Below are 22,622 nucleotides of genomic sequence, written 5' to 3'. Positions count from 1 at the left end.
TGGAATCACCATCCCTGGAAGTGTTCACACACCGGGTAGATGAGGCCCTCAGTGCCATGGGTTAGTGGTGGCCTTGGCAGGGTTGGGGTAATAGTTGGACTTGATGATCTTAAAGGTCTTTTCCAACCTTGTTGGTTCTATGATCACATCACTGTGACCACAGTCCTCATGCAGTAGTGCAGTGTCCAGATCATATGGCCCAATTTTGGGGTGCCTTGAGGGAGAAAGATCCTCCTGGGCTGATTGGGGAAGACTTGGATGGTGTCTCACTGGGCTTGTGAGCTGTGCAGTGGTGTCATTGAGTTCAGCAAAGATAACTGTAGGGAAAGTCCAATCTGTGGTGTGCAGAGGCAGAGGTTTTGATGTAGAAGCCACCACTTCTTGTCAAAATTTCCCCCTTGAATTTAGTCCTTGTTTAGGTAACCACTGCTGAAGTTTTTAATATGTATAGTTTAGGTTGGAAACATATTAGGGGCTAAAAGAAGGGTTTTTTTTTTTAACAAGGGGAGCTGTGGTTCCAACTAACTGTTGATAATTGCAGTTATGTTTGAGAGTAATTATTAGCAAATGCTTTACAGCATCATGGGATCCCATGATCCCAACCTGGGGATGTTCATTATGCCCCTAGTTGTCCTAATTTTGGAGCAAGTCCAGAGGAGGCCATGAGGATGCTCAGGGGCTGGAGCACCTCCTGTATGGAAACAGGCTGAGAACATTGGGGCTGTTCAGCCTGGAGAAGAGAAGCTGCGTGGAGACCTCAGAGCTGGTTCCAGTGTCTGAAGGGGGCTACAAGGATGCTGGGGAGGGACTCTTCATCAGGGACTGTAGTGACAGGACAAGGGGTGATGGGTTCAAACCGAAACAGGGGAAGTTCAGGCTAAATATAAGGAAGGAGTTCTTTACTGTGAGGGTGCTGAGGCACTGGCACAGGGTGCCCAAGGAGTTTGTGAATGCTCCATCCCTGGCAGTGTTCAAGGCCAGGTTGGACAGAAACCTTGGGTGGCATGATCTAGTGTGAGGAGACCTTTCCCATGGCAGGGGATTGGCACTTGATGATCTTAAGGTCCTTTCCAACCCAAACCAGTTTGTGATTTTTATCAGTTTTGGAAAGGGGAGAGAAAAGCACTGCTATGGATGTGTTTGGTGATGGGAAGGTCCATGAGGCTGCAGGATTTGTGCTGGCTCGCTGGATAACACCTTGTTTAATACAGCACTGTACATGACAGATTTTCTTTGTTTCCTATTTATTGCACTTCATCCATCTGGAAGCAGGAGCTGCAGACAGCAGTCTCTTGAGTTAGCGTAATTTTACCATTTCTTCTGTCAAAGCTTCCCTTTTCCAACGTGTGGGCTTGACTTTTGGGGCTGATAATGAAGACTGTTTCCTTACAGTGCTGGTTGTGCACAGGCACCGCTCAAGATCCCTTTGGTAACTGCAAGTCCCTCTTTGTCTCTTCTATTTGCCATAAAATTTATTAATGAGAAAGAAAAGTTTATTGGTTTTAATGGTAATTGCTGCAAATTGAAGTTAACTCCAAAGAACTGCATTTTCTATTCCCAGCTAATAAAAGTAATGTGGCTGCATGAGAGGAGGTGCTGTGCATGAAGGTATAGATTCATCCATGCCATTTTTTACCATCTTCCATGTAACTGCATCCTTCTTTGAGAGCTGCAGATCTTGATCTTTCACGTCTTGCGAAGTGAGAGCTCAATACAGCAGTTGACTTATTTTCCCCCACAAACCAGTGGATTTATGATCCCTTGTGACACCGTTACCTTTCTAACTCTCATGGGAACCTCCTTATTTCTTAAATACCCAATTTATACAAGTCTCAACATACCATTAAATTGCTTGAGATATGATTTATCTTTCCCATGTGTTTTGATGTCTTCTGTCACCTGCCTGATGTATATCCCCAGCCCCTCTCTTACCTGAGTGCCTGTTGCTGCTGGAAGACCCTAATGCCAGTCCCATCAAATACTCCGCTGCATGTAGTAGCCAGGAGTGGATGCTCAGTTAAAAAGCATGAGAAATTAAACTTATAAGAAAATAGATGTAATTAAATAAGTCTGTTTGGAGACCTGGGAGCAGCTTCCAGTGTCTGAAGGGGGCTACCAGGATGCTGGAGAGGGATTCTTCATCAGGGACTGTAGTGACAGGACAAGGGGTGATGGGTTCAAACTGAAACAGGGGAAGTTCAGGTTGGAGATAAGGAAGAAGTTCTTTACTGTGAGGGTAAAGGGTTGCCCAGAGAAGTGGTGAATGCTCCATCCCTGGCAGTGTTCAAGGCCAGGTTGGACAAAGCTTTGGCTGACATGGTTTAGTGTGAAGTGTCCCTGCCTGGACAGGGGGTTGGAACCGGATGATCTTGATTTCTTTTCCAAACCAATCTATTCTATGATTGTATATTCTATAATACAGGACATAAGGTCATATATGTGAAATTTGCATATCTATAATAGTGCATGTGTTTTCGCTTGCTTTTATGCTGGTCTTTTTTTTCCTTTTATTTTAAAGGATTGGCAACTTCAGTCTTTTCTCCACTGTGGACAGAGCAAAAGGATCAGTGTGGGCAGGTGAATAAGCACCTCTATGATCAGGGAATCATGTCCAGCTTGCTAATGCTCACCATCCTCTCACACACCATCTCCTCCAGGTTGGAAAGCTTATCCAGATTTGTAGTGACAGTGAAAAATCAAGTCATTTTACTAGGACTGCTTTTACTATAATGATAAAGAAGGCAAAAATTAATTAAAATGGTGGTGCTTAAAGTTGTGTTGAGGCCACTGCATGTTAGGGGCTCGATTTCTCAGTGTCAAGGGCATTCCACTTCTATTAACTGCAAAGATGGAAATAGGTGGTAAAATGTGGGTGTTGAAGCCCCAGAAATGCTGTCCTAAGCTTTTTGACACTTCTGGTTTAGAGAACAAGTGCATGCTTTCCAAAGCCCTCTGTAAATATTGATCATGCACCATGGGGAGTTTCATAGGTAGGTGTTGTTCTTCTACAGATGTAATGGATTGCTACCCAAGCAAGGGCCAGAACTCATCCCTTGGAGATGCATCTTAGCAAGTGGTGTAAACAGGACTGCAGTGTTACAGTAAACCAGGTTGCTGCAACTTTGAATGTGAAAGAGCAGATTGACAGTCTCACTACACATACCTTCCTGATGATAATCTTTAGAGCTTCAAGCAGATGGGTTCCTTCCCCTTTGCCCCAAACATAGGGCAATGGAGAAGATTTCTATCTGTATTTGTTTTTCCCATCCTGCTCATGGAAATACCTGCAGTTTAATTGTAAAGAACCTCTTGTTTGTGCATGGAAACCCTTGAACAGACATACCTTTGTTTCCTTTTATACATAGAGAGATGTCCCATGGGCTCTGGGGTCTACAGGCTGCCTCTTCTTTCTTTGTTCAGCTCCTTATCTAAAGCATTGTGTTTATTATGCTTCTTAAAATTAGCTAGAATTTAGTATAAAGTTATATTTGGAAACAGGGCAATGGGTCTTTGTCTTGGTTGTGATGCATTTGAATGCAGAATATAAAGAGAGCGTGCACAAAGCAATCCACATACCTCCTGGCTTTGACTATCCCTTTTCCCTTGTCTCCATTTTCCTTGTGGTTGCTTCATGGGCTTGAGATGCTGCTGGCATCAGCCCCATTGGAGTGCAGTGGGGTTCAGCTTTTGTTGCCATTCTCTGCCAGCAGAAATGAGACTGAGATTATAAAGCTTTGCTCTTTGCAAGCAAATTGCTTTTCAGACTGGTTCTGCCTGGGTTGAGGCAATAATCCTGGGAATAACTTATTGGAATTATCCTTGGAATAAGTCCCTGGAATAATCCTTGGAATAACTCCTCGGAAGTAGGTGGTGGCCTTCAGGGTAAGGCGATGAGTGGTCATCACCAGTCTTTTACGTGCAGATGGAGCCACTTGGCTGCCTCCCTCTAGAACACCTTTGGTAGAGGAAGACTAATGGACCTGCTGTCCTTGCTCCTCTCCCACAGCCCAGAGAGGGTTGTCACGGTCAGTTAAGGGCTGGGTGAACATCGTCTTGATGGATGTCAATTCAAAGCCTACCAACCCCATGATAAAGGCCTTGTAGTTGACTGAAGCAACGTTTTCTGGTGGGTCACTGTCCTCCATTTCCACCACTTGCCTTCCTGGGCACACCAAGTTCTTTTGCTTGGGTGGCTGCATACCACATTGCAAAGTCACTCTCTTAAACAGATGGGGGTGACTTTGCGCTAGTTGCATTGGTTGCTGGTCTCTGACGCCTGCTTCCTTCATCACATCGTGTAAATAACTCTGGGTTTCAGTTGCTTTTCCTGGACCTGTTTACACCTTGCCAAAAATAATTACAACCTCTGAGACTGGGGTTTGCTGGGCGAGGGGGTGAGAGCACAGCAAAACCTGCAGTCCGTGTGGTTCTGGTGTGCTTTCATCCACACGGTGCTGCTGGTGGGACCGGGATGTCCCTTTTGAGGCATGAATCAAGCTGCGCTGCTGCTCACCCGGGATCACTCCTATTCTGAACATGAGGTTTCTTTCGTCTGTTCAGCATCATCTGAAATTCATGTCCTGGGTGATGCCTCCCTCACCTGCTTTATTACCTCTTAATGTGTTTTCCCAGGTATGCCTCATGCTCAGATAAACCTCTCCTGCTTTCCTTGACTGCAAAACTCTTTGCACCATCTTCATCCTCCAGCTGCTGCGTGCATCCTTCCTCCATCCACACAGAGAGACTTCCTTGTTTCTTAGCATGCTTTTTGAGTGCTTTGGAGCTTGTGTATCCCCCTCAAGAAGCGGATGGATGCCATTACTCCCGGTTTTCCACCCGTGTTAGCTGTGGTCATGCGCGGAGCCAGTGGGGAAGACAGGAGTATTTTTAGCCTGTACTTCTGTGCTCTGCTCAGGGGGCCGCCCACAGTGGAGTATTAAAATCATAGCAGGGACATTGGTTAAGCTCTGCAGTAAAACGTCGAGATGCAAATTTGCCATCTAAAGAGCAAACCTCAAGGTGATTTTTGGCAATGGGATGCAAGGCTCCGAAGCTGTGTGCTTTGAATAAAGATTACAGCAAGGGATTCTTGCCCAGAGGGGCACACACGGGTCTCATTTATTCTGAAGCTCAGCAGAGCTTGTAATTCAGTGTTGGAAGCCAACAGGGTGAAACGTATGCACCTTTGAAAAGGTGTTAGATTAGCATTGGTAAAACCAGATGTAACAGTACTGCTAGAACTTGAATTTCTAGGGTTGTAGAAGCAATAAATCCGGTTGCGTTGCATTTGCAAGTCATTCCTGGGCATTATCCCGGGAAAAGGTGGCTCTGATGGCTACCGAGTTGGTTTGGGAGGTTTGGAGGCATTAGCTGGTAATAAATGAGATTGTGCTGGCTGACTCGGTGGGGCTTTGACTTTCATCTTCAAGTTGGTGATGGGCAGTTTGGCTGTTTGGAACCTTGCACTAAGAAATTGGGTAAAATATGAATCACTCTTCTGTTATTGTTCTATTTTCCTGGCTATTGACCTCATTGTGGCACTGCTGTGAAGGAAACAGCAATAAATTAGGAGAAGCAAAGCAGTGGTTTCATGCTTCTTGCTTTGCAACTGTCCAAGCTGGTCCCATGTCCATCAGTACAAGTCAGAGGTACCATTTCTCCTTCTTTTTCCCCCAAGTTGTATTCATAGCTCAGCAGCTATGCGGGGTTTCAGCTTGATAAAGCAGTGCTCCTGCTGCCTTCCAGCATGGCCTTGATCAGTGCCAGGGATGGAGCATTCACCACTTCTCTGGACAACCCATTCCAGTGTCTCAGCACCCTCACAGTAAGGAACTTCTTCCTTTTATTCCAGTTCTTGAGAAGTGACTACTGTGGTTCTTCAAGAAATACTAATTTTTAGGGATTTTATTTACTCTTATATTGTGAAGGTTGAGCATTCCTAGGGGAAAGAGAAGGGTTTGTATCACAATAAATACGTTGCTCTAAGATTGGAAACTGGCAGTAAATGGGGCACCTTCTTGTCCATTTTGGGTTTGGTTTGGGGTTTTTATTGGTGTGGTTTGGTTCTTTTTTTAGTTCTGTGAGATGGGTACAAATCTGTACCTTTGAGAGGCTGAAAGGGATGAGCGCCAGTGGAAAGTAGTTGGTAGCCAATTCTTCCTTTCAATGTAGCATGGAAGAACCAGGTGGCTGAGACTTTGCAGAAGCCCATTCTGACTTTGATACAAGTTTGTGTTGATCACTCTTAGTTCACTTGTGTCCTTTTACTTTAATTATATGCTCCAATACCATAAGACTTTTAAATACCATATTTTGAGGATGTTCTCTGCCAAATCCGAATGGTTTAAGTGCAGATCCTGTTGGCAGGCATCTCCGGAGCTGTTGTCTTCCCTTCTTTGTAACCTCGGCCTCTCTTGCATACGTTTGCCCTCCTTAAAAGTCAAATAGAGTCTGATAAAATAGCAGAGCCTTTTAAAACACCACAAGGAGATTTATAGACGCTCAGAAAGTGGTGGTCTCATGAGCTCACACGAGCCCCGTGAAGCTCACTGTGTCCTGCTTGCGTCTCAGCGATGCTGAGCAAGTAGAAGAAAATATCTTTGTGGCTTGGTTCAGGCACGTCTTGAATCTTCCTTGTGCCTCTTCTTTATGGCATCCTGCATCTCTTTGGCATTAAACACAAGCTGCTGGTTACGTCTTATAGAGCAATTCTTGTGCTGCCGTATGCCTTATTGAGATGTTGACTCTTCCCTCCCAGGTCATGAGTCTCTGTTCCCGATTCTGAAATGTCCAAGTCTCTAGATTCTTCCATCCTGATGAAATCACCCATGAGCATATGTAATGATGCTGATTTCCCCAAACCTTGCTGGTTTTGATGGTATAGCTTCAAGGAATATCACAGCTGAATGTCATGCCAGTGTTTCTGTCTCCCAAGGTCGTCTCAGCGGCTCCTGATGGTTCCCATCCAGTCTATCTTCAACCCTCTCTGCACTCTGTCTCCTATTTTAAGGTCTTCAAAACAGGAATCATCTCCTTACTCTGTATTTATACAGCATTTAATGTGATGCTGTGATAATACCTTTCAAAGTGTTGTTGTGGTAGTTGACAATCTTGGGAATGCTGTCCTTTTTTTAACTATATATATAAATATATATATCTGTATATAGAGAGAATTTATATATAAAGTCATAGAATAGAATAGTCAAGGTTGGAAAGGACCTTAAAATCATCCAGTTCCAACCCCCCTGCCATAGGCTGGGGCACCTCACACTAGACCATGGCACCCAAGGCTCTGTCCAACCTGGCCTTGAACACAGCCAGGGATGGAGCATTCACAGCTTCCCTGGGGAACCCATTCCAGTGCCTCAGCACCGTCACAGTAAAGAACTTCTTCCTTATATCTAACCTGAACTTCCCCTGTTTCAGTTTGAACCCATCACCCCTTGTCCTGTCACTACAGTCTTGGACGAAGAGGTGTGTGTAGTTATAGATATATTTTTATGTATATAAATACAGAATCATAGAATGGTTTGGGTTGGAAAGGACCTTAAGATCATCCAGTTTCAACCCCCTGCCATGTGCACGGACACCTTGCACATGAACATACATACTACATATATATAAATACATATATATGCATACTTATATGTATATATTGGCAAGGAACAAAAGTTAAGACATTGTAGCATGTTAACATATAAAAATTCACAAATAATGGAAACTGTATTATTCTTCTGTCCCTATCTTGCCTTTTGTAGTAACTCTCACACCAGCTGCTTTGTGTGGGGAAACTGAAAAGGTGATCTCTGATCTCACTGGGAAAGAAAGCTTTTTCTAAAGCACTGCACTGGGACTAAATCTGCCTACCATGCGATGCTGAGGATTTGTGATCCTCGGCAGGCATTTGACAGATCTTAACTAGTTATGCTATGTTTTGTCAATCAAAATTAAACGCCCACCTCCCTCCTTCCTACTTTCTCTCTCTTCCAGCTTTTTTTATTTAGGTTGGTCATTAAAATTGCTGATAACCATAGAAACGAGGAAAACCCGCCCCTTCCATTCCAGCTCTTTAGGGTGATATTCCTGTACTGACATCATGTGAGTTATAGACATGATGGCTTAAAAAAAAACCAAAAACCCCTACAGGTAGGCAGAGTTGTCATTAATTCCTCCCTATACCAGAGCTGTTCCTACGGATGCATGTCCCTCTTGCATTCCTATGTGGTTTCTAAGAGAAAGAGAGATCCTGCTGCAAAGAAACCACCTGACAGGATAGAATTAAAGAAGAAAACAGATAGATCCGTGGGATAGGAAGGGTGGGAGGATGAGAAGAGGAGAAGATGGGTCGGCAAGAAGTCTCATGCTCGACACAGTGCGTGCTGGTAGTTTCAGTGTTGGTTTTCACCCTCGTAGGGCTGCTTGCACCATTGGGTGCTCTGAGATGGGCATGATACAAGGATGCTCCGGAGGGACTCTTCATTAGTGTCTGTAGGGATGGGTGATGGGTTCAAACTGAAACAGGGGAAGTTCAGGTTAGATCTAAGGAAGAAGTTCTTTACTGTGAGAGTGGTGAGGCACTGGAACAGGGTGCCCAGAGAAGCAGTAAATGCATCTGTGGCAGGGTTGAAGGCCAGGTTGGACAGAGACTTGGGTGCCATGGTCTAGTGTAAGGTGTCCCTGCCCATGGCAGGGGGTTGGAACTGGATGATCTTAAGGTCCTTTCCAACCCAAACTATTCTGTGATTCTATAATGTTGATACTTCTATAACGCCCATAAGGTTTCTATGGTTAAGGACCTGAATCCCCACTTGGCAGGATGGGATGTCTCGTGGCTCAGCTTGTGCTGAAAAATCAAAATGGTTGCTGACTTTCTGTTTGTAGAGGCTGTTTAAAAACACTTGACCCAAGTTTGCATGAAAGTGATGGAAAACTCTTGCATTAGGAGCTGTGAGTACCCTGATATTTCATTGCTGTACAACTAATGCTGTTTCAATTTGGAGCAGGATTGTTCCATGTGAGATTGGTTTCTAAACCTTTTCCCTCACCTTAAGTTGCAATATTAGGTGTTTCATTTTTTACAAATGAAAGGAGTAATCAATCAGATGAAAATAGGTAACTGCAGCTGCCAGCATTGCTTTCTGTAGCTTGCTCACTATTGCTCTTTGGGAAGTGGGTAGCACATGGCAAGTGGTACATTTGGTCAAGGAATGACTTTCCTGTATGGCAGGACTGGAGGGATCTCTGCTTTAGCTGTTTTCTAATAGATTTCAATCCAAACCAACCCACAAAAAGCCAAAAGAAACCCACAAACCCCAGGTAAACCACTCCCAGCACTGCTGACTATTGATAGATGGACTTTCTGTCTGCCAATATGTGGTTGTGAACCAGCAGACAGTGGTACTTCATGTTGACACTTCCTTAGATGTGATAGAGGAGGAAAAGGATTTGAACAAGGAGTCCTGCATCTCTGTGATACCAATGCACATGCTTCGTATGTTGCTGTGCTGCAATTACAAAAAGGGAAGGCTGCCTCCTTGAGCAGTCAGCGTGTCTTGATGTTTGAAAGGTCTCCAGATGGAGATGGGGATTGCTCCTGAGGTAGTTGGATGCAAAAGTTTCATTGCTTGCTCTATAGGATGGTTCATCTCTTGGGAAGATGGATTTTGACCTTTGGCCAGAGAAATAAAGAGGAAGAAGTGTTGTGTGATGTAGCATGACAAGGTGTTGCTGAGGGACATCTTAAAAATTAAAGGTCTTACTTATTTACCCTGTCTTTGAAAGCTGGCACCAAGTATTGTACTTTGAACTTCAAGGCCCTTAATGTTTTTTTGTATGTGTTGGAGCTTCTGCTGTTGGCTTTAGAGCCAACAATAGGTTGTACTCATTGAAGAGGAGGAAATGGTAATTGTGTTTTTTCTATGGGTATGAGAACTCAGGACAGGAGCTTCTTTAGCATCCTTTGCTCCTCCCTTCAGCCCCAGTGTCATCCCGTGTGATTTGACCTCTCCCATCCCATTCCAGGAAAGAATAAGAAAGCATTGATGATAAGTGGGATAATGCTTCTCCTACTTGAAACTAACCAACCAACCAGCCAAAATTTCCAGCAGTTTAGTTGATTCATATAATCATATAATCATGGAATGGTTTGGGTTGGAAGTGACCTTAAAGCTCATCCAGCTCCAACCCCTGCCATGGGCAGGGACCCCTTCCACTAGAGCAGCTTGCTCCCAGCCCCTGTGTCCAACCTAGCCTTGAATACTGCCAGGGATGGGGCAGCCACAGCTCCTCTGGGCAACCTATGAGTGCCTCACTACTATCATAGTAAAGAACTTCTATGTACTTAACTTCACAGAGTGTAAAAGTGCCTCTACCTGAGTTGCCTGAGCCATTCTTTTTCTTATTTGCTGTTTTATATTTTATTAAAGCATAATAATCTGCATTAAAAACATGTTAAATTCCTTCCGAAGCATTGGTTTCCAATTTTGGGATGTAAAATCCGTTGTTAACATGTATGTGTGTGAAATGGGCTTATTCCATCATTAACTAAAGTCTCCAGAGTTATTTCAGCTATCAGATCTTTGTGGATTTTTGTTCCAAAATATTCAGTTGTGTATCTGTCTACGTAGATAAGATATCTCTGTCTATTGCTCGATACACAACCATGTGCATATGTCTGAATAATCTTCCCCAAAGTAGTATTTATTTTTTTCTTTTTCTGTGTATTTTTAGTTAAAAAAATCAATTCTAAAGATACCATAATGATTTTTCAGTCTGGTAACTTTGCTTTAAAACAGATTGGTTGCTGTTAGAAAGGCACGGGTCTTCTATGTGGCTCTGTGTTGTACCATCCTAGCGAAGGTTTTGCTCTTCTGTGCTGAGACCTCATCCAGTACTGGGTCCACTTGATTGTGTGGTTCTAGCTTAGCAATCCCTTCAGTTGGATGGGCTTTGTTTTGGTAGGAAATGTGGGATAAATGCTGACAGATCCTGCTTAACTGGCTAAGAGTGAATATAAAACATGGGATCATGAAGAAGGCGAAAATGGAAGTCATATGAAATCATACATTGCAGATAACAAATTGCATATTGTATTTCAATAGGCATTCCCTAATGCTTGCATCCTGAAACTAAATGGAAGGAGTGGTTTGGTTCTAGGTTTTTTAAATGTGTATTACATTGTCAAGAGATTTTATGTGGGCCTAAGTCAGATATACAATATATACATTGCCTAATGCATATATTTCTCTTTAAGTATTTCACAGGGTGTGGAAACTCCCAAAATCAAACCTAAAGATACGGCTAAAACCTGAGTCTTGGGAATACCTGTGCTTTAGACGGGGGGGAAACCAGCAGATAAAAAACCTGTATGAACTTCTGATTTCCATTTTCTTTCCTTTTTCCTAACAGAGACAACACTGCTAAGACAGCCTTGGCTCCGTTGGGCTATTGCTGCCTAGTGCTGAACAAGTGGCTCCGCAACACAAAGGCTATTGTGGGTGAGATATATTTTGCTGTTTGCTTTCTTTGACAGTTTTTACTGTTTCAGGTTCTTTCCTATAGTTTAGTTGTTTCTATCCATATCCCTTCATTGCTTTTGTAGACTCAGCCTCTGGAGTCTACAAAACATCAGCGCTTACAGATGTTCACCTCTGGATGGCGTTTTCTGCTCTTGTGGGTGGTTTCCTTGTTTTAACTGGTTAGGATTGGGTGATCTCCATCCAAATTCTCTCCCTGATGATTGATCTTGCCTGGCTTTGCTGGTTTGTTAAGCTCTGGGATGTCAGATGTCCCATTCTTGTGGTACATTGACTTTGAGTTGGGCTTTCTGACCAAAGCGAGCTTTAATGGTGCTCCCTGCTAGGAGCAGATGGTCAGTGAAACTTCAATTTCTCAAGGTGTAACAGACTGTATTTGTAAAACCTATAGAGCATTTGATCAGCAGAAATAGTTTTCTTAAACTACATCTGTTTTTCCCACCTGGAGTACCATTAACAGTAATTTCTATCGTGGTTAGAACAGTTGTTTCGTGTGCTTCAACTTAAGAGTAGGTGATAAGTCTTTTCTTGGGTATTTTTGGTTTGGCGTCTGTTCCTTCTTCATAGAATACATCAGAAAGCATTCTACAATTAGAAAATAGGAAGGGTTTTATATATTTAACTGAATCAATTGGTTATCTTGCACTTAATTCTTAGAGAGTTCATGGTCTTTGAAACAAGTCCTTAAGAAGGATTTTATTTGTCTGCCTTCATTTCTCATAGCATGGGGAACCTCGATGTGTTCCAGCCCCACTTTGTATGCAGAGCTAACCAAATCTGTACCATTCAGTCAATAGTATGCAAAAAGTATGACTCTTAGCATCCTGAGTAATCACCAACAACAGAGTAAATACAAGGGTAATGAGATTAAGGGGACAAAGGAACACAAGCATTTGCGTGCACGTCCCCATGGGCCCATAGCTGGTGGCAGCCCCAGGCCCAGCATGGCTGTAGATGCAGTAGTGATTTTGCTGCTGTTTCTTGTACAGGGCTTAATGAGTTCCTACTGCTGGCATGTTTATTTAGATACAATATCATATCATTAAATCCCACTCTTTGTAAGAGGTTTTTATTTTCTTAGATCTTTATATTTTTTCCTTGTCTTTTTTCTAGTGCTGGGGCTCAGTGCGTCTGATTGGCACTTGTCTCCTGAAGTCTTCTCCCAGGCATCTAATACCCTCTTAGATGTCTCCTCAGTGCCACAGAGGAATTGGCCTAAGTCTTTTCTGGGAAACTCACTGAATATTGTAATAAGAAGTGTATTGAGATTTAACTCTTATTTTCTTATCACAAGCTCTATCTTGGCTTGATTTCATTCGTCCCTTGCCTTTCTTTTTCTATGGATGAAGACGGGGTGGATGTTCTTCATTGGATGCTCTTCATTAAGTCTTTCAGGGAGAGAAAGACTCATTTCCAATCAAAACCATGACTTTCCCTACTGTAGTATCTCTCTTTGTTCCACTTTAGTGGGTTTTCTGGGCATGGTGCTCTCTGTCCATCTTCCTCTAGCATCTTCTGCCACTCAGCAATGTTTTCTCAATACCTCAGAATTGTATATTCCAGTTTTCTCCACCCAAAACTGCCTATGCGTGATTAACTCAAAGCTGTAGGCACCGACTCCCCTTACTGGTCACTTGTCAAACTGCAATGTATTTTTTTGTCTGTTTTAAATGAAAATGCCTTCCTGAGAAACCCATTTCGATTACTCGAGATAAATCTTGTACTTTGACTCCAGCTTTTCTTTTTACGGTGGCTCTGATTAAACTGTGAACCTTCAGCTGACACAATTCAGGTAGAGCATGGGCACTGCATATTGCTGAAATGAATTATTCGCCTCTTAGCTTTTGTTTCTATTTGTTGGAGATTTTTGTGGGGTTTTGGTTAGTTGCTGTTGCTTTCTTCATTTAGTGTTGTGAGGTATTTTCCTCCTGTTTCAATAGAGCAGGGCAGTGATTTCTCTCTCTCCTGTTAGCTCTTTTGCATTTGGGCATGAGGATGATTGGTTAAAGGATCAGCAGCACAAGCAGTGTTCACCTTGATCCTTCCAACTTCAGGGAATGATGGGGGAAGACACAGGAAAACCCAGCAGATCAGTATCTGGCTCCTACCTTGGTGTCATAGGGGTTTTAGTGGGGTTTTGGTCTTACTGGTCTGTATAACATCAGTCCAACTGGCACCAGAAGGGGTACCCCTGTGTCAAAGGGGAAAAGGATCTTTGCACACAAGTTAGCAGGGCTCTCTGTAAGAGTTCTAAACTGCATCTGAAGGGAGAAAAGGATAAAAGCTATGGTTATTGATGTTTTAGAAATGATGGGAGTGCCTGAGAGTGGTGGTGTAAAAATTAGGGCTTTTCACCCCCAAAAGGTGGCGGGATCAATAGCCCAACTGAAGTGCATCTGCACCAATGCAGGTAGCACGGGTAACAAACAGGAGGAGCTGGAAGTCGTTGTGCAGCAGGAAAACTATGATACAATTGCCATCATGGAAACAAGGTGGGATGAATGGCACAACTGGGGTGCTGCAGTGGATGTCTATAAACTCTTGAGAAGGGATAGGCAAGGAAAGAGAGGTGGTTGGGTAACCCTGTGTGTTAGGGAGTGTTTTGAATGCCTAGAGCTTAATGATGGTGACGATATCGTGGTGGGAGTCTCTTATAGAGCACCCAGCCAGGATGAAGAGACAGAAGAAATATCCTCTAAGCAGCTGGGAGAAGCCTCACAATGGCCAGTGCTTGTTCTTGCAGTGAACTTCAACTTACCAGATGGCTCCTGGAAATATGATACAGCAGAGGGGAAACATTCTGGTAGGTTCATGGATCAAGTGTACCCTCAGTAGGTTTGCAGAGGACACCAAGTTCAGTGGGAGTGTTGATCTGCTTGGGGGTAGGAAGGCCGTACAGAGAGACCTGGACGGGCTGGATCGATGGGCCAAGGCCAATTGTATGAGGTTCAAGAAGGCTCAGTGCTGGATGCTGCACTTGGGCCACAACAACCCCATGCAAGCTTCAGGTGTGGGGAAGAGAGGTTGGAAACTGCTCATGGAAAAGGAGCTGGGGGTGTTGGTCTGCACCACAAAGAAGACTCAGGGGGGATGTCACTGCTCTCTACAGCTACCTGAAGGGAGGTTGTAGTGAGGTGGGGATTGGTCTCTTCTAAGTAAGAAGTGACAGGACAAGAGGGAATGGCCTCAAGTTGCACCAGGGGAGGTTTAGACTGGAGATGAGGATCAATTCCTTTGCAGTAAGGGTTTTCAAACATTGGAACAGGCTGTCCAGGGCAGTGGTGGAGTCACCGTCCCTGGAGGTGTTTAAAAGACATGCAGATGGGGCACTTAAGGACATGGGTTAGTGTCAGGTTAACGGATGGATTTGATGATCTTAAAGGTCTTTCCCAACCTGGTTGATTCTATGCTTGTCTCCTATCACAGCTTTGCCTGGAGCTGAGATTTCCGTTCCAGACTGTGTTGCTGGAAGTCAGCCCAACGCCTTGGTATTGGCTGGGCAAAGTAGGAGAGCATTTGGGTGCTTCACTCTGATGCTGTGTGAAGGAGGAGGTATGATTCCACTGAACTGCTGTCCAACAGCACAGCTTGGAAAGGCCCTCTGAGTTCACCAGTGAGGAGAACTAAGAATCAGAATCGTTTGAGTTGGAAGAGATCTTTAAAGGTCATCTAATCCAACCCTTCTCCCATGAGCAGGGACTCCTTCCACTACACCAGGTTGCTCAGAGCCCCATTCAAGCTGACCTTGAATGTTTCCACGAATGGGGCATTTAACCACCTCCCTGGCCAACCTGTGCCAGTGTTTCACCACCCTCATCATAAATATCTGTCTTAGAAGCTAAATAGATGGGGTTTTGAAGGAAACAGTTCCTCCCGTGCCTTGAAAGACATGATATAAGGCAGTCTGATGGTGAATAAAGTAGGTTTTGAGGTTGATTGGTGGGGTGATCTCTCCCCCTCTCTCTTAGTTCCATTTACATTTGGTAACTGGGAGACCAGTTGAACTCAGTGATGCTTTCTCACTGTTGAGAGTCACATTGCTGGTCAGCATGCAAAGACCTCGTGCTGGTTCCTTCCAGACATTGCATTGTAGGTGGAAGAGGTGTTGGTGATATGCAGGGGAGTGAGACCTTCATAAGGGGAGGAAGCTGTTAAAAGCCGCGACATGATTGTTTCTACTTTCATTTTGATCTCTTTGCAAATAGACAAGTGGTGGAAGCACAAAACGTATTTGTATGAGTACAAGGGAGGGACTTGCACGTATTCCTGTGTGAGGGCAGGGATAACTGTTCAGCTTGCTACAGCATCTAATACTGGCGATGAGCACTAAACATCTTGCAAGAGACGTTAAAACTTGAGGAATCTCTTTCGTTACCTCGTAAGTGAATGATTAAACCTTCTGCATCTTCTCTTTCACTCTGGGAATCTTTCAGTTGCTGTGCTTGTTTGCTTTAGAAATCATATTAGAAGCCAAGAGTGGCCTCATTATTTATTTATTTACTAGGAAAGCACTTCTCTCTGCCTGCTTTATGCAGAAGCACTTGCATTGATCTTACAGATGGTCGAGGAGAGGCCAGAGGAGAAAATATCTAACACAACGTGTAATTCTCTGTTTTTTGCCTCAAAATAAGAAGCCACTTTGCTTAAGATTTATGCATCCACACACATTTTATGCACACGGTGCAGCTCTGTTTTATCGGCCTGCTGCAGCAGGCTGAGGCAAAGAAATGCCTTGATCAATGGTAGGAACTGATTCAGGGTAACTCCCAAACTGTTCCAGTGATAAACGCGGTGCCAGTTTCTTGCCACCTTGATGATAATTGTTGTTTCGTTTTACTTTTGTGGGTGTTTTTTTCTTTAATTTCCTTTTTTAATCTACTTGAAAGTTAAAAATTAAAATGATGCAAATGAATTTCTTGCTGTGCTCTACTGAAGCAGAACAACCCCCTCTTAAACCAAGAGTCTTTGGCAGCACTAGGATGCTTTTGATGCAGGTGAGATGATTGTGCCTTGTCTTTAATTCTCTTACATACACAGTACTGCATTTCAGAGTTGATGCAAGCCTGGCAATGGAGCATAGATTGTCTGAATTGCAAAGCATCACAGGAGTGTCAGCACCTCCCTCCTGTCTCTTGAAGGTGAAACAGTTGGAGGGGTTCAATGCTGTTGTGCGCTTACCTTCAGTGTTTGAGGTTTGAGCTTCTTCAGTGTGCATATGCTGGCTGAGTCAGGAATATTTATAAGCTGGAATCACCTTGCTTTGTCTGCCTGGTAGTCAAAGGTCAAATCAAATAGCACATATCAGGCCCTGTTCAGTGCTTGTGATTTGTTATGGCTGAGATGTGGATGATACGCACGTATTAACACACACCTCCATGGTTTGCTCTTGCAATGCTAAAGATTTCTGGGGATATCTGGATATGGTCTGCAAGAGTCAGCTGAGAGACTCTGTCTGAAAGCTCTTCCTAAAATAAGCTGTATCCTGTCAGGGTGGGCTGATGCTGGAGTGTGGTGGAGGTGTATGGCAGGATGCTGTAGGAATGGTGGAGAAGGGACTGAGCTTGAATGCTGCAACAGAAACCTCTTCCTTGCATGTAGGCAGAGTAGAGCTGCATCAGTATGTGTCCTGTTGTTGAATTGGTAATTATTGAGTTTGAGCATTTGAATTACCTGGTAATTGTTGTGTTTGAGCATTGCTGGAGGATATAGGTGGTGTGAGCTGGAAGATGTGCAAGCATTAGACAAGAAGGTTGCTTCTTTACTTGGATAACTTTCAATTTCTTGGAGAGTGAAAGGAAGCAAGGAGATGATCATAGAACCATAGAATGGTTTGGGTTGGAAAGGACCTTGAGATCATCCAGTTCCAACCCCCTGCCATGGGCAGGGACGCATCACCCTAGACCTTGTCACCCAAGGCTCTGTCCAATCTGGCCTTGAACATGATCAGCATTGAAGCCAGTTGAGAGGGTGGAAGCAAAGCCCAGCTCACAGCAAAGGTGTTTCAGGTCCTGAGGAAGCCTGATGTTCCACGCAGACAGCTTTGGGAAGCCCTCTGGAGCCTGGGAACACTGAGGAAGTTTGGGGTTTTTGGCACCTTTCTGTGCTGCTGGATTTGTCCATGCAATTGAGTTAAAATACTTGGAAGAGATTCAGCTTAATAGCTGTGTGAATGTCTCAAGTAAGTGAAACCTCTTATTGAAATAGCTTTTGATAGTGAGGAGGTTTTCAGCTCCATTTGGTTGAAATATGCTGTGTACCATACCTGAAGCATTCATTTTCAATGTAGTTTTGGGTGCCTCGTATTTGATATTGAGCTTGAGAAAGAGCAGCCTCTGTCTGCCTGCACCCCTCAAAGAAAAGGGTGTGAAAAAATGAGAAGTAAGCAAAAAGAGATTGTCATGAAGCCTAAATTCACTTAGAAACATATAGTTTCCAAAGGCATCTTTAGAAGCTCATTCTGTACTTTTATTGCGAGGATGATGTTATACTGCTGTACTGTATCAGAACTGCATAACAGCAGCTCCTCTGTCCTGAGTGAATACCTGGAGCTGTAGGTTTGTGCATTCAAGCCCACAAATATCTTAGCTTGGTGTCTCCAGAAATAAAATGAAGGAGTAGCTGCTCATAAGGGATTAATATGGGGTGAATTAAGCACTTGTAATAGGTATTAAAAGCCACAATTGCTGTAGCAGGATTGCATCCCAGGGTTGGGAATGGGAGATGCGATGCTGTGCGCATATTCCTGTTGCAGGTCCCGTTGCTGATGGATCTGGATGCTGTGGGTGAAGCAGTGGTGCAGGTGGGGGGGGGGCATCCTATCTGGATTGCAGGATGATGACAGCACATCTTTAATGGGTGCTTAGATAAAAGGTGCTAAGATCAGACAAAAAGTGGAGGGAAACCCCCAAATCCCTCATGTTTCTCAGCATCAATCACACAAATAGTTGTAAAATGCCTCAGAGATACCTCTTTTCTCTCACAGTTCCAGTAAGCACCATAGGTCAAGTGCTTGTGCTCATCATAAAGATGCTATTTCTTGACCCCAGAAGCTGCATCCCAACATCTTCCCCCTGGCTCCCAGCCATGAGGCAGGAATAACACGTCCTGCTGGGCAAGGAGATGTCTGAGGAGTAGCTCACAAGCAGATGTTACTGGTATGCTCTGAATGTCCTACTGCTACGGCATCACCACACAGATCCAGCATGGGAGCCAATCAACATCCTGCTCCTACAGCATCACCACACAGGTCCAGGATGGGAGCCAGGCATCATCTTTGATCCAGGTGACCACTAGCTGGGGGTGTTGAGACCCATTTTCCTACTATCATAGTTATTTTGATGGCCCAGCAATGCCTGGAGTAGCCCAGCCCTTGTTCTGCTGGGTGGGTCTTGGTGCTGGGCTTTTTTGTCACCTTCTCAGAAATGGCTCTCAATTCAGCTTGCTTTTTTTTAGCAGCAAACTTTCATCATTTGTAATACCAAAGGCTCTCCTGCAGTGGAGGAGGTTTGGACTGTTATTTTTAACTGATGTGATTTACAGCATCAGCTGCCGGACACTGTATTAGCAAGAGAGCAGAGAGTCAGATGGGGTTTGTGGGGTGGTGAAAGGAGCACAGTGGGCTTGGTGAACCAGAGTGTTAAATACAAAGACAGTGTATGGGGCAGGGGTATGAAGGTGAGAACTGATGAGCACCATGACGGTCATTTTGGAAATGGATTGTGTTGGTTGGGTGGGTTTTGGGGAGTCTGAAGTCTCTCACTCCATAGAGTCACAGAATGGTTTGGGTGGGAAAGGGCATTAAAATCATCCAGTTCCAACCCCCTGCCATGGGCAGGGACACCTTCCACTAGAGCAGCTTGCTTCAAGCCCCTGCGTCCAACCTGGCCTTGAACACTGCCAGGGATGGGGCAGCCACAGCTTCTCTGGGCACCCTGTGCCAGCGCCTCAGCACCCTCACAGGGAAGAGCTTCTGCCTAAGAGCTCATCTCAGTCTCCCCTCTGGCAGGTTCAAGCCATTCCCCTTGGCCTGTCCCTACAGGCCCTTGTCCCGAGCCCCTCTCCAGGTTTCCTGCAGCCCCTTTGGGCACTGGAGCTGCTCTAAGGTCTCCCCTTCAGGAGCCTTCTCTTCTCCAGGCTGACCCAACCCAGCTCTCTCAGCCTGGCTCCAGAGCAGAGCTGCTCCAGCCCTCGCAGAATCCCTGTGGCCTGCTCTGGTCAAAACGGGATGGGAGGTAACTCCAAAGTGTTCTTCTGTGTCGGTATGGATGTCTTTGCCAAGGAGAAGGTTTCTGTCACACTGGGTGCTGCTATTGGTGGGACTACTGCAAATCTTGTATGCTTCAAATAAGACGCTTAGGGCCCCTGAAGATGAGTGTGGTCATATGTCAGTGGTGAGGAAGGCTCTTGAATACCCAGACTTGCTCTCTGGTTGTTCTTTTCCCCTGACTGCCCAAATTAGCTCCTTTTCCTGTAGAGATGTGGTTTGTGTTCTGCTGACTTCAATTTACCAGTGACCTTTCCTGCAGCCTGAATTCAGTGTTCTTGGTGCTGTGAGCAATATAAGCTGTCTTAAATTATACCTCTCGCCCTCCATCCATCTCAGTTTAGTTTTGCAGGAAGATTATGCAGCATCACTTGGAGTTCGCTTTTAGAATTGAGGATGGTGATAAATAAATGCTGGTGGTGGAAACTGGAGAACATGGACTGCTTTAGCTAGCTTGGTCTGTGGAAAAGAAAGAAGAATGGGCTACATCAAAAGGCGCATGACCAACAGGTCAAAGGAGGTGATCCTGCTCCTCTGTTCTGCTCTCATTCGACCCCACTTGCAGCACTGTGTGCAGTTCTGATGTCATCAACATAAAAAGGACATGGAACTGTTGGAACAAGTCCAGAGGAGGCCACAAGGATGATCAAGGGCTGGAGCAGCTCCTGTGTGGAGACAGGATAAGAACACTGGGGCTGTTCAGCCTGGAGAAGAGAAGCTGTGTGGAGACCTCAGAGCAGCTTCCAGTTTCTGAAGGGGGCTACAAGGATGCTGGGGAGGGACTCTTCATCAGGGACTGTAGTGATAGGGCAAGGGGTGATGGGTTCAAAGTGAAACAGGGGAAGTTCAGGTTATATATAAGGAAGAAGTTCTTTGCTGTGAGGGTGGTGAGGCACTGGAATGGGTTGCCCAAGGAAGTTGTGAATGCTCCATCCCTGGCAGTGTTGAAGGCCAGGTTGGACAGAGCCTTGGGTGACATGGTCTAGTATGAGGTGTTCTGCCTATGGCAGGGGATTGGAACTGGATGATCTTAAGGTCCCTTCCCAAACTATTCTTTGATTCTGTTATTCTTTATGTGCCTTAGATAGGTCTCTGTGTCTTCTCCATCCTTCTTTTCCAAAGGCAAAGATGCTTACATCAGCTGATTCTCCTATCTCACAACTGGAAATGCCAATGAGGGTCACTGCAATAAAGACAGCTGTGACTTGGTTAGAAGCTGCTCTGATACAAACCCTGCCATGTGTGCATGCTTCCTCTGCACCTGGGATTGTTTCCATCTCCCTGAGATGACTTTTGATTGGAGTCCTACATGAATGTTGCTGTGTTTTTCTGGCACTCCCTTAATTTTTACACTGCAGTTTAGTGGAAGGGCTGTTGACATCCAGCTGTGTTGGCATTCATCAATTTTGCTGTGACTTGAGTGCAAACAAGAGTATGTGGTAGATGAAAAAAATCTTTAGGAAAGGAAATTCATGCAAGGAATGATGTAGGTCTGGTGTTTGGAGTGAAGCAAGAAAGATCAGGTCTTTAACTGCTAGGCACCTGCTCTGCTTATTTGTGGTCCCAATTTCTGGATCAAATGGGGGAGTGATGTGGATGGATGCATTCATCACAGCATCGCAGGTTTATGGTGGAAACACACTGTAATATGCTGGTTGGGTGCTCTATGCTTGAGGAGCAATAACATGGATTTCAGGCCTGTTGTTATGGGATGTCTCCTCAAAGGAGGTTTTTTTTGGACAGCAACATACTAGTAATCTGGTGTTTGACAGATTATGTCTATGAGAGGCAGCCCAAGTGACTGAAGTGACTTTAGAGCTGGAACAGTAGTGTTTAGATTATGAGGGGTAATGGGTTCAAACAGAAACAGGGTAAGTTCAGGTTGTGTAGAAGGAAGAAGTTCTTTACTGTGAGGGTGGTGAGGCACTGGAATGGCTTCCCAAAGGAGTGGTGAATGCTCCATCCCTGGCAGTGCTCAAGTCCAGGCTGGACAGAGCCCTGGGTGACATGGTCTAGTGTGAGGTGTCCCTGCCGGTGGCAGGGGGTTGGAACTAGATGATCTTAAGGTCCTTTCCAACCCAAACCATTCTATGATTCTGTGAGCCTCAAGAGGAGGATCTCCATCTGCTCTCTGCACTCCATCTGCTGAAGAGCAAGTAGAAGGCACCTGGTTTCCTATAGATGTGCCTTTCACTTCTTAACACACCTTCTGCCACTTCCCATCTCTCTTTGCTATCCCTACCAAAACAAAATCATGGTTGCCTATTCATTTACTCGTAGACAATCCATGTGCTGGAGAGCTGCTGCAAGTGTTGTCCTTTGGTCTGTTTCTCCATAGAATAATTAGGGTTGGAAAGGACCTTAAGATCATCCAGTTCCAACCCCCTGCCATGGGCAGGGACACCTCACACTAAACCATGTCATCCAAGGCTCTGTCCAGCCTGGCCTTGAACACTGCCAGGGATGGAGCATTCACCACTTCTCTGGGCACCCTGTGCCAGTGCCTCACCACCCTCACAGTAAATAACTTCTTCCTTATATCTAACCTGAACTTCCCCTGTTTCAGTTTGAACCCATTACCCCTTGTCCCATCGCTACAGTCCCTAATGAAGAGTCTTTGCTGGTGTTCACTCATCTTTCTTTCCTTGATTCAGCCCTTCTTAATTCAGTAAGTTTTTGGGGTGGTCATTATGTTTTAGGATTCTTTCTTTTTTTTTTCCCTCTCCAATTTGACTGAGGCAGGCCAACAGCTTGAGGTTATGGGAGCAGCTGAAAGGGCAGGACAATGGGACTGATCAATGGGAAAAGCAGCACAGATCATTGCT

The 22,622-nt window shown here is 44.7% G+C and overlaps 1 protein-coding gene across 4 annotated transcripts in view; it reads left to right on the top strand.

Moving 5' to 3' along the window:
- TSNARE1 (t-SNARE domain containing 1) overlaps positions 1-22,622 on the top strand; it is a 496,003-nt gene that overhangs the window by 7,576 nt on the left and 465,805 nt on the right. For all 4 annotated transcript variants that reach the window (XM_061374211.1, XM_061374213.1, XM_061374209.1 and 1 more), the window contains exon 2: positions 11,407-11,495. The gene's annotated coding sequence lies outside the window, so the exon portion shown is untranslated. The remainder of the gene's footprint in view (positions 1-11,406; positions 11,496-22,622) is intronic.

This window comes from Neopsephotus bourkii, unplaced genomic scaffold (assembly GCF_033783945.1).
Source record: "Neopsephotus bourkii isolate Nb327-2 ecotype Australia unplaced genomic scaffold, CSIRO-AGI_Nbou_v1 NB_1637, whole genome shotgun sequence".
Classification (NCBI taxonomy): Eukaryota; Metazoa; Chordata; class Aves; order Psittaciformes; family Psittacidae; genus Neopsephotus; species Neopsephotus bourkii.
The sequence above is the reverse complement of the archived record's forward strand: the minus strand, read 5'-3'. Positions and strand labels throughout refer to the sequence as shown.